Raw genomic sequence first — 17,513 nt, 5'->3', positions numbered from 1 at the left:
TCTCTTTAAACAGCTGCAGATGAATGAAACACTATTGGCTGTTTTGAGAACAATGCAGTATTTTTCAGAGTTTGTAAGCTTGTCTTTCATGATACATGATTCATACAAAAGCTGAAAGTGCATTCTAAAAAGGTATTTTTTAAATAAATAAAAATGTAACAATTTTTTTAATTACAAAAGGTCACATGTTTGTGTTTGCAGCAGATTAAAGAGCCAGAGAGCACTATAAATACAATAAAAAGCGACATACAGTTGAATGCAAAATAATTCATAGTGTTTTTCCCATTCATTCACATCGTAACTACAACTTTCAATGTATTGACCTCCCTTTATTTTGATCCAACTAAAAAGTTCTAGTGCAGCCCGTTATCTTTGTGCCTAAATTTGTAATTATAGCTCACTACAGGTATAGCTGTTCTTGAAGGCCTCAGGGGTTTATTTAGAGGACAATTGTGAACAAACGGCATGAAGGAACACAGTAGACAAGTCAGGGAAAACTCGGAAAAGTTTAAAGCTGGTTTAGATGATAAAACAATATAGTTATAAGCATTGAACCTTTCATGGAACACTGTTTAATACTGCACCTGAAAAGACTTTTGGGGAGCTTCACAAGCAGTGTACTGAGGCCGGACTCAACATAGCAAGAGCCACTATGCACAGACAAATCCTACATATAGGCTACAGATGTGGTAATCCTCTTGTCATGCCACTCCTGAACCAGAGACAACGTCAAAAGCTTCTTACCTTGGCTAAGGGGAAGAAGAACCAGACTGTTGCTCAGTAGCCCAAAGTACTCTTTTCAAATGAAAGTAAAGAGTCTGGAGGAAGAGTGGAGAAGCACATAATCCATGTTGCTTGAAGTACAGTAGTGTGAAGTTTCCACAGTCTGTGATGATTTGGGGTGCCATGTCATCTGCTGGTGTTGATCCACTGTGTTGTCTGAAGTCCACAGTCAACACAATCCTCTACCTGGAAACTTTACAGCACTCACTCTTTCTCCTGACAACCTTTATGGAGATGCTGACTTTATTTTTCAGCAGGACTTGGCACCTACCCACACTGCCAAAGATACCAAAAGCTGGTTTAATGGCTATGGTGTTACTGTGTCTGATTGGTCAGGAAACTGGCCTGACCTGAACCCAATAAAAAAAAAATCTATGGAGTATTGTAAAGAGGAAGATGAGACACCAGACCCAACAATGAAGATGACCTGAAGGTCACTGTCAAAGCAACCTGGGCTTCCATTACACTTCAGCAGAGAGAGAGGCTGATCACCTTCATACCCTATTAATGCAGTAATTCATGCGAAAGGAGCCCCAACCAAATATTGAGTGCATAGAAATGAACATAAATTTTAGAAACCTGACATTTCAGTTTAGAAAATCCCTTTTTATTGATTTTATGTAATATTCAAATTTTCTGAATTTTGGTTTTTCATTATATGTAATCATCCAAATTACATGAAAAAGCCCTGAAATATTTCACTCTGTGTAATGAATCTTTATAATATGAGCTTCATTTTCTGAAATGAGTGACAAGAAATATTAAACTTTTTCATGATATTCAAATTTTTTGAGATGTACCATTACAGGTGGAGCTACATTGCTGTGTTTAATAAACTGACCCTGTCAGGGTCTAGACCAAAATCCAATTAAGAGTCTGTGGCAATACTTGAAAAATTGATGTTCACATACACTCCACATCCAATCTTCATAGTTTTAGGCCTATTTGCAAATAATGGGCAAACGTCCCATACATACACCAAGAAACCTACAGCTGTAATTGCAGCAACTTTGCTCTACAAAATATTGACACAGGAGGGGGCAGTGATCATGCCACAGTTCTCAAATGTTTATCTGTAAAGTTTTAAAAACCATTAATAATTTTTCTTTCGCATCAATTAAATGTTGGTATCAAATAAAATTACAATATAATACATTTATGTTAGTGGTTGTAACGTAACATGTCAAAAAGGTATAAAAGTATAAAAGCTTTTCTCATTGTCAGGGAAAATCTTTAAAATGTATTGTTTTTAGTTGATTCTCATAATAAGAAAAGCAGGAAAAAAGCTTTTCAAGCAAAAACAGCCCAGCTGCATTTGACATATATATTAGACTGTTACAAATGATCTGCTTATCTTTATAAAACAAGATCATTGATGTCTCTAACATGCGTTAAAAGCCCTTTGTACAAAGCAACAGATGAATTATTGAACATTTCTCCGTGAGTCAGAATAATACAATTCTGTAAGGATCCACCAATAAAACCCAAAGGATAAAAATACTGTTGTGTTTCTTGTTTTGTCTTAAAAATCTCAAACAGCAAATAGAGATGTGCACAAGTAAATATAATAAAATGCTACATGTTAGTTGTGTTGCTTTATTAACCAAGTCTGGTCATTTTATTTGCTAGCAGCTCTAACGTCCATCATTACCAACAACCGTTGTTGTTGGCTGTGGCTGTTTAAAGTGCAATAATCAGTCATGTAGACCTGTAATCATCTTTATTATACTGGGAGAGGATAATCACCATTTTCTTGCATCATTACCCAAACAAGCAGCAGAAAGTGCATCACAGCTGTGGATGCCCCGAACTGAGGACAAAGTTAAAACAGGTTGAAATAAACTGAAACCTCCTTTTTTAAATTAAAAACAACCATGGTGGTCACACAAAAACTGAAATATGCTTAATTGTAAACAGCTCTAAAACTATATTGATTGCTCCAAGACATGTTGTATCAGCCAGCCTGTGCATGGCTTTCAATCAAAGTTGCTGCCTTGGTTAATTTCGATGTTAAAAGTGTTCAAATGTAGATGGCAATGGTAAATGGCTTGCACTTGTATAGCGCTCTATCAAGTCCGAGGACTCCAAAGCGCTTTACCCTACACTCAGTCATCCACCCATTCATACACACTTTGACAGAACCTCTTTGAAATGCCTTGTTAAATTAGATTTTTTGTGCCTTCTGCTCATGTCAGTGTTGTGTGCTGCTTTTAACTCCTTCAGGACAGAACCATACTGCATTTTTGGAATAGTATTATTAGATAAACAGTTTTGCATTGTTTCTGCCGTTTTTGTCTTCTTTCTCCACCGCTAAACAATTGTATCTCAGTATCAAACTACAAAAATGGCCGAACAGGGTGGAGTGGAACGCTCTTTGACCTGGAAGGGGGCGGGTTTTGAAGGGCCTCATTAGCATTTAAAGAGACCGCACCAAAACGTGCTGCTCTCAGAAGCACCTCAAAACAGGGGTAAAACGGGGCCTGTGGAGCTACAATAACAAGAAGTTCAGACCAAAAACATTGCAGTTTCACTTTATATACAGGCGTTGGACAATGAAACTGAAACACCTGTCATTTTAGTGTGGGAGGTTTCATGGCTAAATTGGACCAGCCTGGTAGCCAGTCTTCATTGATTGCACATTGCACCAGTAAGAGCAGAGTGTGAAGGTTCAATTAGCAGGGTAAGAGCACAGTTTTGCTCAAAATATTGAAATGCACACAACATTATGGGTGACATAGCAGAGTTAAAAAGAGGACAACTTGTTGGTGCACGTCTTGCTGGTGCATCTGTGACCAAGACAGCAAGTCTTTGTGATGTATCAAGAGCCACGGTATCCAGGGTAATGTCAGCATACCACCAAGAAGGACGAACCACATCCAACAGGATTAACTGTGGACGCAAGAGGAAGCTGTCTGAAAGGGATGTTCGGGTGCTTACCTGGATTGTATCCAAAAAAACATAAAATCACGGCTGCCCAAATCACGGCAGAATTAAATGTGCACCTCAACTCTCCTGTTTCCACTAGAACTGTCCGTCAGGAGCTCCACAGGGTCAATATACACGGCCGGGATGCTATAGCCAAACCTTTGGTCAATCATGCCAATGCCAAACGTCGGTTTCAATGGTGCAAGGAGTGCAAATCTTGGGTTGTGGACAATGTGAAACATGTATTGTTCTCTGATGAGTCCACCTTTACTGTTTTCCCCACATCCGGGAGAGTTACGGTGTGGAGAAGCCCCAAAGAAGTGTACCACCCAGACTGTTGCATGTCCAGAGTGAAGCATTGGGGTGGATCAGTGATGGTTTGGGCTGCCATATCATGGCATTCCCTTGGCCCAATACTTGTGCTAGTTGGGCGCGTCACTGTCAAGGACTACCGAACCATTCTTGAGGACCATGTGCATCCAATGGTTCAAACATTGTATCCTGCAGAAAGTGCCATGTATCAGGATGACAATGCACCAATACACACAGCAAGACTGGTGAAAGATTGGTTTGATGAACATGAAAGTGAAGTTGAACCTCTCCCATGGCCTGCACAGTCACCAGATCTAAATATTATTGAGCCACTTTGGGGTGTTTTGGAGGAGCGAGTCAGGAAACGTTTTCCTCCACCAGTATCACGTAGTGACCTGGTCACTATCCTGCAAGAAGAATGGCTTAAAATCCCTCTGACCACTGTGCAGGACTTGTATATGTCATTCCCAAGATGAATTGACGCTGTATTGGCCGCAAAAGGAGGCCCTACTCCATACTAATAAATTACTCGTACTCGTTGTCTTCCACTTATCCGGGACCGTGTCGCGGGGGCAGCAGATTCAGCAGAGACACCCAGACGTCCCTCTCTCCAGACACCTCTCCCAGGTCCTCCAGGTGGAGCCCAAGGTGTTCCCAGGCCAGCCGAGAGACATAGTCCCTCCAGCGTGCCCTGGGCCGTCCCCTGGGCCTCCTCCCGGTGGGACGTGCCTGGAACACCTCCCGAGGAAGGTGTCCAGAAGGCATCCGGTATAGATGCCTGAACCACCTCAATTGGCTCCTCTCAATGTGAAGGAGGAGTGGCTCTACACCGCTCCTCCTGGATGGCCAAGCTCCTCACCCTATCTCTAAGGGAGTGCCCGCAACCCTACGGGGGAAGCTCATTTCAGCCGCTTGTATCCGGGATCTCGTTCTTTCGGTCATGACCCAAAGTTCATGGCCATAGGTGAGGGTAGGAACGGACCGGCACAGTGCCACCATTACTGCAGCAGCCGCATCGATCCGTCTGTCGATCTCCCGCTCCATTCTTCCCTCACTCGTGAACAAGACCCCAAGATACTTAAACTCCTCCACTTGAGGCAGGAACTCCCGTCTAGAAATCCTGTCCATAAAAGTTATGAACAGGACTGGTGACAAAGGGCAGCCCTGCCGGAGTCCAACATGCACCGGGAACAGTTCCTACTTAGTGCCGGCAATGCGGACCAAACTCCTGCTCCGCTCGTACAGGGACCGGATGGCCCCTAATAAAGGGCCCCCGATTCCATACTCCTGGAGCACCCCCCATAGGGCATCATGAGGGACACAGTCAAATGCCTTCTCCAGGTCCACAAAACACATGTGAACCAGTTGGGCAAACTCCCATGAACCCTCAAGTACCCTGTAGAGAGGGTATAGAGCTAATAAATTATTGTGGTCTAAAACCAGGTGTTTCAGTTTCATTGTCCAACCCCTGTAGACCACAACTCAATGATTTAAGTGTTAAAAGGAAGGGTTTAAAAGCCTAATCTGTTCCCTTTAAGATGTCCTTAAATGCAGTTGGTCACTGACTGTGGCATTATGACTGCAAAATAAGATGCTTGTAAAGACTTTTAATTTGTCTTTTCATGGACACCCCATTACCTTGAAAGAACAGAACAGTTTTAGTTTGTGTAAATGAAAAGCAAACAAACAACCAGGCAGACATATTGCAAATGTCTCATAAAGTGCTTTGATTCTCCTTGATGAACTACTTATGAAAGGATAATTTGTAATTAATGTGTAAAAATCTGTTAAATATTATTTGTTTAAACAGCTATAAAATACCTGACTTCTATAGTCAACATTACTTTTGCATCTGATACTTTCTCTGCTGCAGTATATTTGTGTACATGTGCTGCTTTGCGCTTTGTGTTTCATGTGGATAATTTTTGCAACAGGCCATGGTCCACCTCAGGGAAGAAATAGGACATTGAAATGTATTGCAAATTTTTTCCAAGTTTTTTGCCATGTGCTACATTTTTGCACCGGATTCACAACTGTGACTGTACTGACCTGTTTTTGCTTTGGGTTGCCATTGCAAAAATGATTGAAGAAACAGAGAAAATTATTCCTTAACAGTGAGCACCAGCTCTAAATAAGATCAAGGTTCTTCTAAAAACTTCGACACGACCATCTCACGAAAAAATCACATTTGTAATGAGGCTTTTAAAATAGTGAGTCATTTGGCTGCTGTAAATTGTAAAAGATGATGAAATGATTCATTCCTCTGACTGGTTCACTATAGTCTAAACAAATATGGACAGATGTAATTTGCGATATCTGCCTTAACTTAGATAATAATGGGGTTTCAGTTGTGGGGTGCTAGCTGTGCAATTGCCAAATCACAAAGTAACCTAGGATTTTAAAAGCAGTTTAGACAATTTGTTTGATTAGATAAATTTACAAAGGTATTAGGCACAGCTTTTACCCGCGTGTATTTATCTTATGCAAACAAACGTTTCACAAACAGCGATGATCTTCAAGAATGTGAATCTATAAATTTAAGCATACTACCTAGTTTGAATGTGGTCAAACAGTGTCAGCACAGAGAGAATTTTTTTTTTTTTTGCGTTTCAGGAGCAAATCTGTCTTTGTATGTGGATGTATATTTCTGTTATTCAGAGAAATGCTGACTGCTGATATCTTCTTAGAGCCCCAATTCAAAAGATTCAAACTATCACCTTAAAGGCCTTTAAACAGCAGGCTTCAATTTCTGTGTGATCCGAGTACGATAAAAGATTTTATTCTGCCAGTAAAGATCCGCAAAACATCTTCACAAAAGGACAGATCATTGCTGTGCAAATCGGAGGTGCCTCATCTACCCTTTTACTATTTTCTGTTATTTTTTTGTTCCTGTTTGCATTTCTTAAATCTGTTGTTGTCCTTTACTTTATAGTTATCTTGGTCTCTTTAGTCTGGATCTTTTGTATTTGTATTTAGAGTTCCCCAGTTCCTGATTTTTGTTTTTTTTCCAGAGTTTCTACAAGCCTCAAGGCTAGCTTTATTCTTACTGTGTCTCGTTTGATCTGAGGTTCATATACTTTCTCATAGCATGTTTTACCTCAAATGCCATTTTTCAGTTTGTGCAAATTTAAAAACAATGCTTTAAATGCATTAGGCTCAGATGACTCAACTATATTCCTGAGATTGTTTGGACAGAAAAACAGAAACTCCCATCATCTGATTCATGATGCTCTGTACACGATTCTTGCTTGAAGAAAATTCACTGTAGCCCGTCATTTACGAACATGAATCCTGTACTAAACAGTTATTATACAATGTCTACTTGATGAAGAAACAGCAAAGAGGAATGTTACACAGGCTTTTATCAGTGAACTAAAGAAGAGGTCTGTTTTAATTGGTGGTTTCAGTTCTAGAAATGATTAACAGAAGAATGTGGTGCATGAACAAAATCCACAATGGAAAGAATCTTAAATTAAAAGCATCCTCAGGTAAAAACATTGATTACAAAAATAACTAAATAACCAATATCCTCTTACAGCCCAAGAAGCAGACCCTGTCGAAGTCTAAAGCGAAGTAGCAGCCAATTATGACCTTGTTTTTGAAAGTCAGACCCACCATTCGAGCGTAACCACAACACACGGATGCAGTTAATAAATAACCTGCCACAAATAAGAATGTAAAATAAAAACTCAAGTTAGAAATATTTTTCAAGAACATTTGGTCTGGATGTTTCACACTTTCTCAAACCCGTTTTCAAATTCTACCTTAATGAAAAACATTTTTTTTTGCATTTTTTAAAAAATGGTCAAAAGCGTTTTGTTTTTTTAATTTTCTTCAAACACGTCATGTTTGCCTCTGGCCGCAGATCTTCTATCTGCAGGAGGCCATTGTGATAATCACATATTGCGCTTTTGCCCGCAGCAGTCGAGCCACTTATAGCTTCCCATCAGCTGCTGGGAAGCTGTGAGAGGTGGACTAAATTGTCTTGTTGTCATGGCCACAGACACAGAAACACTGTTTTTTATTATTTGGCATATTTTCCCAGACCATTATTACAGAGTGACCTTGGACACGAAAAAGAGGGGAGAATAGCATAAAGTAAATGCCCATGTGGCCAGGATTCCAAGTCGGGATTTAACTGCTTATATATGCACCTAAACGTTTGACCTCTTAAAGGCCTCTGATGCAAGTGTGGAGAATTGCAGTAGGTCATGGTTTGCTATTGCATTATCTTAATAAAGACAAATAACTACATATATCTAAAGATTTCCACTGGATATGCTAAGGATAAATTCCTCAGAAACTTTCTTCAGGTCTCTTTTATACCAGACTAAAATCACACAATGACATTAAAAAATCTGGCTTAGCGTGGATGGTCTTTGCAGGGTCTTGGAGAGGTCTTCTGGGGTAGATCAAGAAGCCAATATGCTACACATGATGGAGCAGGAGTCCCACCACTTTTTTGAGCATCCCAAAACTTCAGTGATGAGAATGTGGTGTTTTATTATCTTGTAGGCTGCATATCGTGGTGTTGGGTGGAGCCTCTATGCATCTCTGCTGCAACCAATGGTCTCCACACCAATAAATACATATCCATGATCTACACATAGGGTTCTTAATGCACAGGGCCCACGATGAAATAAAACTCCCACTTGTGCAGAGGTGCACACACCTCCAAATTGCATATACTGGTTGACTGAAAATTTTTGTTTTCAGGTTGCAATTTAAATGCATTGTCACTGTCAAAGTTATTTTCTTGCATCTTAATGAGATGTTGAGAGACTTCTGGGCTACAAACACTTGATTTAACAGCTTGCAGGGATCAGTGAGTTTTTCACTGGATTTTGTGTGCATGATTCCATCTGAATCTATCTTGTATATACTGCAGATTTTTAGGAAACATCCTTTTACAGATTTGCAGCTATAATACCTGTGGTGGTAGCCAGGGAGAAACCTGTTTGAGTACCTCCTTGGGTCGCAGTAGCATCATGACTACCTACAGTTTTTCATATTTGAAGCAATCTAGCTGCATTCAAACAACTGTGGAGGTTGAGGAGATTACAGGTCTTAATCTGGTGCAAAGGTGTTCTTAAAGAACATTTATACTGTCCAAACATTTTGAACATAGTTTACCCAAGTCTTCATTTCAAAATTTGTATTTCAGTTAATGAGTTAAATTACATCTCAGCTAAGTGATGAGATATGTTGTGATTAAAATTTCATGACCATAAGCATACTGGCACGTCAGTTGTGACTTTCAGTTGACTTTCATGCTTGATCGCTTATTTTTCACTAAATCAGTGACCATGTTTTGGACCTCCCTCTGGGAGTCTCACACCAAACTTGAAACAATCTTTATCTGTTATCCGTATTCTTCAAAGAAACACATTGGGACATGCATCTAACTTCAGATACCAAGGTTATATTGTAATGCATTTGCACAAGGCATTCCTGATTTATTTATTTTTTCTATGTTTTGATTTATGTAGAAAGCAGAAAATTACATTGAAATTGTGAGTTATTTAAATGGGTTTTGTTATAGGAAAGTGTTGGGGCTTTTTTGTGTCTTTCCTCTGCTTTTACTTTGACATTTTTACATATGATCCCACAAACAGAGACTTGTGTACAATTCTGACAAATGAGAGATTGATTCTAAAATTAAAACATACTTTTACCTAAACCGAGTATTTGTGTGAATTTGCTACTAAAAGTGGGCCCCAAATGTAATTTAGCAAACAACTCACTTGACATTCCTCCCATTTGCTTCTCCTCTGTAGGATCAAAATGAGTTAAAGGTTCTTCTTTGTGAGATAGAAGCCTGTAAATACAAACTTGACAAGTTATATTTCAAATTCAAAAAAACGTTATTAATCCCAAAGAGAAATTAAATGTTGTTGTAGCTCATATTATGCAGTTTTCTTGAAAGAGCTGTTGTAGATGCTGATGGCTGTGGGCAGGAAGGATCTCTTGTAGCGCTCCGTCTTACAGCAGATCTGAAGAAGCCTTACTGAAGACACCCTGTTGTTGTAGGACTATAAGTGCAAAATCAGACCCATTCATTAATGTTATACTCTTTATTAAACACAGTAATACATTGAAGGGAATGAGTAATATGTCAGGCAAAAGGTGAAGCTGGGCCATTTTTAATTGTACGCACATGTTTAATTACATGACTACTGCAAACACAGGCAATGAAGGGTTTGGCAGAAAGCTCTGAAACTGTAGTTTTACTAGCACAAACAAGAAGCTGCCCAATTGAACCACTGACCAGTTATGATTCTGTGAAAACAGGGTGGTATTTGAGGTGCAAAGGTAACTAAATAAATATTCTCCGAAGCATCCCATTTTATATAATCTGGTTGACATAATTCTGTTAAGTAGAAGGATTGAATCAAATATTGAACCAGGCCACCTGATCATGGTGTGGGATAGTTGTATTTGTGTCTCATTTCAGTTGCAAAATGACTGAATGAAAATGATTCATATTGACACACAGTGTGATGGTGATTTAGAGCACTGTGTTGCTGATAACTTAAGTTCCATTTTAAAAATGACTCTTGTTGCATATTGTGCTTTAATATTATGTTCAACTGAATTGTATGGGATATAATGTACACTGCTCAAAAAAATAAAGGGAACACTCAAATAACACATCCTAGATCTGAATGAAATAAATATTCTGTTTGAATACCTTGTTCTGTACAAAGTTGAATGTGCTGACAACAAAATCACACAAAAATCATCAATGGAAATCAAATTTATTAACCAATGGAGGCCTGGATTTGGAGTCACACACAAAATTAAAGTGGAAAAAACACTACAGGATGATCCAACTTTGATGTAATGTCCTTAAAACAAGTCACAATGAGGCTCAGTATTGTGTGTGGCCTCCACGTGTCTGTATGACCTCCCTACAACCCCTGGTCATGCTCCTGATGAGACGGCGGATGGTCTCCTGAGGGATCTCCTCCCAGACCTGGATTAAAGCATCCGCCAACTCCTGGACAGTCTGTGGTGCAACGTGACGTTGGTGGATGGAGCGAGACATGATGTCCCAGATGTGCTCAATCGGATTCAGGTCTGGGGAACGGGCGGGCCAGTCCATAGCTTCGATGTCTTCATCTTGCAGGAACTGCTGACACACTCCAGCCACATGAGGTCTAGCATTGTCCTGCATTAGGAGGAACCCAGGGCCAACCGCACCAGCATATGGTCTCACAAGGGGTCTGAGGATCTCATCTCAGTACCTAATGGCAGTCTGGCCACCTCCGGCGAGCACATGGAGGGCCACGAGGCCCTCCAAAGAAATGCCACCACACACCATTACTGACCCACTGCCAAACCGGTCATGCTAAAGGATGTTGCAGGCAGCAGATCGCTCTCCACGGCATCTCCAGACTCTGTCACGTCTGTCACATGTGCTCAGTGTGAACCTGCTTTCATCTGTGAAGACCACAGGGCGCCAGTGGCAAATTTGCCAATCCTGGTGTTCTCCGGCAAATGCCAAGCATTCTGCACGGTATTGGGCTGTGAGCACAACCCCCATTTGTGGACGTCAGGCCCTCATACCATCCTCATGGAGTTGGTTTCTAAACGTTGGTGCAGACACATGCACATTTGTGGCCTGCTGGAGGTCATTTTGCAGGGCTCTGGCAGTGCTCCTCCTGTTCCTCCTTGTACAAAGACGGAGGAAGCGGTCCTGCTGCTGGGTTGTTGCCCTCCTACGGCCTCCTCCACTTCTCTTGGTGTACTGGCCTGTCTCCTGGTAGCGCCTCCAGGCTCTGGACACTACGCTGACAGACACAGCAAACCTTCTTGCCACAGCTCGCATTGATATGCCATCCTGGATGAGCTGCACTACCTGAGCCACTTGTGTGGGTTGTAGAGTCCGTCTCATGCTACCATGAGTGTGAAAGCACCACCAACATTCAAAAGTGACCAAAACATCAGCCAGAAAGCATAGGTACTGAGAAGTGGTCTGTGGTCCCCACCTGCAGAACCACTCCTTTATTGAGTGTGTCTTGCTAATCGCCACAGATTTCCCCCTGTTGTCTATTCCATTTGCACAACAACATGTGAAATTGATTGCCAATCAGTGTTGCTTCCTAAGTGGACAGTTTGATTTCACAGAGGTTTGATTTACTTGGAGTTATATTGTGTTGTTTAAGTGTTCCCTTTATTTTTTTGAGCAGTGTATTTGCCAAACATCCTGATAATTTTATCTGACACAGCTGACATGGCATGACTCGGGGTTGATTGGCACAGTCCCTAATCAGTCTGCCACCAGCTCTATCTCAAATGTCCCTATTGCCAGGAAAAAGTGTGCGAGGATTTGTATTCATCCAATCAAAACGACTCCATTGTAAGACTGGCATTGTGTTTGGGTTTGTTGTCCTGCTGTTGATTGAACCTCTACCCTTGTTTCGAGTCTTCTGGCTTCTAACAGGTTTTCCTCTTGTCCTGCATTAGGCTCCATTTATCTTCCTGAGAACTTTTCTTTATCATGGACAGCTTCCCTGTTTATGATAAAGAAAAGTCTCCCACAGCATGATGCTGCCACCATCAAATTTTGTTGTGGGGATGGTTTGTTCAGGGTGATGCATAGTGTTCATTTTCTCTTCACCAATATTGTGTTGCATGTAGAATAAAAGGCTTTCGTTTTGGGGTCATTTAACCAAAGCAACTTCTTTCATGTTTTCTGTTTCTCGAACATGGCTTGTCGCATACTGCAAACAGGACTTGTTATTCTTTTTGCCTGTTTCATTCTTTCAACAATGTCTTTCTTCTTGTGATTCAGCCATAAATGCCTTATTTATGCAGTGTATGATTTACAGTTTTCCAGTCAACAGATTCTCATATCTTAAAATCCTCTGGTAATGCTGTTATTTAAACATTTTGTGAGTATAATTCAGCTGTGCTGGTTGTGACCTTCCTGCAAGATATTCTCTGCTCATCAAACATCACAAACTTTATTTTTTTTTTTTGACATCTTTATAAAATCTAGCTTTCAAAAATAACCTCTACCTTCCAAACTGCAGCAAAATACCTCATCAACCAAATTAATTTATGTCTCTACCATATTTGAGCCCTCTTTTTAGAGAAGACAGGTTTCCCTGATTAAACACTAACATTGCTTGCAGGCAGGTGCATCTGTTTGATTAACAAACTGTGGACGGCTTGTGAAGCCAGGTGGTAATGAATCTGTTTATTTTTTTAACTCAAACAGTCGTGGCAGGTAGAAAAAAGAGAAGCACAGTGAATTTTACCCTTCATTTCCCATCCTGTACTCTTCACCCCTTTCTCCTCGACACACTGAGTGCTTCATCATCTTTTCAGTGTTCTGATCCGAAGTAGCATCGTTCTTTGCTTCTAAGCAGGAATTTATTTTAGCAAGGTCATGCTCTGCCTCACTTTTTATGCATTCCTCTTCCTCTGCCATTATGTCCTCCTGACTTTCATTTTCCACCAGGAGAAAGTCTGTCAAAGCATTCATCCCCACACCCATCTCAGCGAATAGCAGCCTTTTTGACTTGGATCAACGAGCAGGGGATACTAATTAAATAACACAATGAATGGTGGATGCAAAGACACTGTTAAACTGCAACTGTAGAGATGGATTAGCATCTACTTTTTACTCGTAGTGGACCGTTGTAAGCTGTGAGGCTACCTGACAAGAGTAAAGTGGGTAGAATCAATCTCACATACTGTATCCTGTCCGTCTGCTAATCCCCCTAAGAAGCCCGTCAGAGAAGAGAAGCAATAAAAGCAGGAGAAGCTGGAGTTGATTGAGAACAAAATAAAAAAGGAGTATATAAAGGACTGAGTGAGATCGTGGGGCATATTATAAAGCAATAAAAGAAAGATAATAGAAATGGTGCAAGGGGTGGAGAGAGGGCGAAAAAAACTGGATGATAACAGGTCTGGTTCTGTTTCAGGGAAACAGAACCTGGAAGGTGTTTTTTTCCTTTTTTAAATCTCCCCCACGCAAATTCATCATGGTGTTCCTCCCTATCCTTTCTTCATTCAATATAGTATCTTTGCACAGCTGTGTTTATGTAAATTAAAGCCGCAATTAACCCAAAGACATTAAAAAAGCTCCAACCTACTCCATGGATTCACTTCTTTCGATGTTGAAAAGCTGCCCGCCCCAAATTATTCTTAGATAGGTTTTTAAGAATCTTGTGTATGAATGCAAAGATCCAGTTGATCTGGATACTGTAGACTTCCCATTGACCTCTAAAGTTTCCTCTGTTGTACAAAGAAGATATCTTTGTGTCTTCTTAAATGGATGTATGTGATCTTCATCAGTGTGACTGACCACTTCTGTAAAAGCAGAAGGGGAAATATTTGGCCATAATTCTCAGCAGAACCGTTGAAGAAAACCAAGCAGCAGTATGGCAGCAGGTTTGCAAAGTTTCCAGGAAACCAGTGATAGAGCTGTTGTTCAGCACCTACCAGATGACGAAAAGTCTTATTTCTAGTTCTGTAAATAAAAAAGCAAAGACCTGATTGTGAATTTCAGGAGAAAGTCCAGCATGATGCCGCAAACAAACTGCATTAAGAACTGCAAAATGTGTTGGGAGTTGTTCGAATGTTGGGGTGGGTTTAGGTTTTTGTCCGGGATGGAGGTGGGTGATACACTACCACTCATGTAGGGCCTTGGGGTGCAGATGTGTCATTGGAGTGCCACAAGGAATTTCCATCTCTGCGGTCCCATGGCAGCCTGTGCCTCAATTTTACTGTACAACTTAGACACTCATTTATAACTTTTTCGTGGCATTCACATATAGGGCCTTGGGTGTGAGTGCACTCAGTGGCACTAAGAGGGAGGGTATTTTATTACCCTAACTTCTGGTGCCTGCGGTCACCTCTAAGGGTTATGTTTCATGTAGATATTTAGGGTTCTGGGTGTGGAGGGGGGCATGGCATACCCTCTTCCACACTCATTTTTCTTTTTAAATGCACACTACAACAACACGCATCAACGCCACATTTGAGCGGCCGAAGGTAGGTTTGGGGTCTTTTCACACCCTCGTTTGCTGTTTCCCGTCTTGGGTCGGAGGCCGGAAGAGGGAGTGGTCTTCTGGTCGGCATCATGGCTGGGGTTAGGTTCAGGTCTTGGGGGTTGTCTGGTGCTGGGGCTGGCTCTTCCGCCCTCTTGGGATCGTTTGTATTGCCTTCGATCTCGGTCCCCGGCTTTGGTGCCCGGTCCGTCAGTTGGGGGGGCGAGGGGGTCTTGTCTGGGCAGTGTACAGTGTTGATTGAGATGTGTCTTCGTTTTGGTGGAGAGGCTGGCCAGCTTGCTTAGTGTGGTTGGGTGTGCCGTGCGGGAGGGTGGGTGGCCGGCATCCTAGGGCTCCTCTGGGGTTTGGGTGTGGGGTTGGCAGGGTGCCCGGTCCTTGGCATGCTGTGTTGGCCTTCCCCACAATGCTTCCTTCAGTGGCTCTTGCCCCTGGCCAGGCGCAGGGCTACGGTTGGCAGTCAGGTGGGTGGGGCGGTGGAGCATGTCTTGTGCCCACACTGGGGCGGCTGGTGGGATGTGCTTGACCTGGAGCAGTTGGCCTGCCCGGGCCAGTTACCTAGCTGGTGCATGTTTCCCTCTAAAGAACTGATGGGCTGGGGCTGCTGACGGTGGCTGAATGGTTGGGCGGGCTTGGTGATGGGCTGCCCTGCTGTCTGTTGTGTCGGGGGGGATCAGGGTGGCGGGTTAGAGGGTGGCGTGGGGGACTGCAGCGTGTGGGGTGAGGTGGTTGTGTCCTCTTCTTGGATGTGGGGTCACCGGCATCTGGATCGGCTGAGTGGCGATGGTAGAGCTGAGCTGGAAAATGTTTCTACCTGGACTATCGTTTCAGTGGCAGTGATGTAGTGTGTCTGTGTGGTTGCGGCGGCAGGGTGAGAGACGCTGGCCGAGGACCTCTTGCCGGGTGAGTTTGTCTTGGTGTGGGATCGGGGGTTCTGTTGTGAGCTCGGTGCTCGACGGTGTCTGCCCTGTTGCGCCTGTGGGTGGGGGCTGGGGCAGCGTTTCGTACGGCCCTTGCCTTGCTGTTGCGGCGCGCTGTGTGGCGGGGGTGCGACGTGGCGGGGTGCTTGGAGCGGGACTGTGTGTGGAGCTTGCACTGTCTGGGTGTTGCTTCGTCGGCTTTTCGGGGATGAAGCTCTCCTGTGGGAGTGTGCCCATGTGCTGTGGGGGGGGTGATTCATGCCATTTGGGTTCGGGGGCATGTGTTCAATATCTGTGTCCTGGTTGGGGGAGGCCTCCTCCTCTCGGTGGAGGAGGACGCTTTTTCTCTGTCTCCCACCCCCTCCCATATCTGCCCTGCTTCAGCTCTGTGTCTTGTCTTTGGAGCCTCTTTTTGCAAATCTTCCAAATTCTTAGTTATGGATTTGGTCAGCTGGTCTCTCAATGCAATTGATCAAATTTTCTCGAGGAGAAGACAGGGTGAAGGAGAGCCCAACTTGTCCGGACTGGACGTTTTTCTCTGGATGCACAATGGACTCCTGGCAGAAGTGGAGGATTGTGTGTCTGTCGATAATGTTAGTCGAGGATGCGGAAGATGTGTATATAATTGGATGTTTGATATCAGGATTTCTGCTTTTTGGAGTCAGCGGTTACCTGGCATATCGAGAAATTCGGAGAATGTCAGCAGCTGTTCTGGCTATTGTAAGGCTGCCTGGCATGTGTGATGGGATCTTCAGGGCGATCAGCACTCAGACTGAGATGTTACGTGAGCTGAATCGCAGATTGGATGTGATCCTTAGGATCACAGGCAGGTTGCGGTTCCTGGACTCAGGGGTGAAATGGAATAAATCTTGGAGAAAGTTGTTCGCTCGGATCTGACAGAAAGACCAGGAATTTGGCTGTTTGGATTCACCATTGAGAAGCACCAGCAAGACTCTCAAGGCTGACGGAAAATTGAGAGTCAGCCTAACCCAAATAATTATTGTTTTTCTGAATCTGGCTCCCCTGCACGGCCTTGATGGCTGGCTATCTTCAACTTCTCCTGGAAGTTATGTAAACATGACGCTCTGCTCCCTCTGCCCCCTCCCTTCCCTGAGGACACCTGTGGACCTGCTCAGAACTTTGTGGCCGGTTGATGAACATTCCAACGAACCATCAAGGACAATGGCCTCTGTGACAGTGCTTCATGGACTTACTTGCACACAATCACTTGCACACACACACATGCTCAAGATAAACATATGCACCCCCTCACACCACTTTCACCGTTTCCGGCATGATGTTGTTTTGTCAACTTGTTGCTTCTTTGTGCTGAGGTTTTTTGCAATCTCAAACTGTATCCTGCTAAGGATAAAGTGTGAAATATGATTTTTTCCCCTCTACCAACCTAATGTGGCCTCTTTTCTCATCTAGCAAGGGCAGCGCCTGTGAGTGGGCAGCAAAGCCTCGGTGACCCGTCCCCCCTTGTCTTGTGTCATGATGTATGTTTGGATGGGTTGTACTGGAATTCTAATTTCCCCTCGGGGATCAATAA

At 42.7% G+C, this 17,513-nt stretch overlaps 1 protein-coding gene across 3 annotated transcripts in view; it reads left to right on the top strand.

Annotated features, from left to right (window-relative positions):
- necab2 (N-terminal EF-hand calcium binding protein 2) overlaps window positions 1–17,513 on the top strand; it is a 231,945-nt gene that overhangs the window by 157,888 nt on the left and 56,544 nt on the right. The window lies entirely within an intron of this gene.

Source organism: Girardinichthys multiradiatus, chromosome 2 (assembly GCF_021462225.1).
Source record: "Girardinichthys multiradiatus isolate DD_20200921_A chromosome 2, DD_fGirMul_XY1, whole genome shotgun sequence".
NCBI lineage: Eukaryota > Metazoa > Chordata > Actinopteri > Cyprinodontiformes > Goodeidae > Girardinichthys > Girardinichthys multiradiatus.
This window is presented reverse-complemented; position numbering and strand designations above follow the sequence as displayed.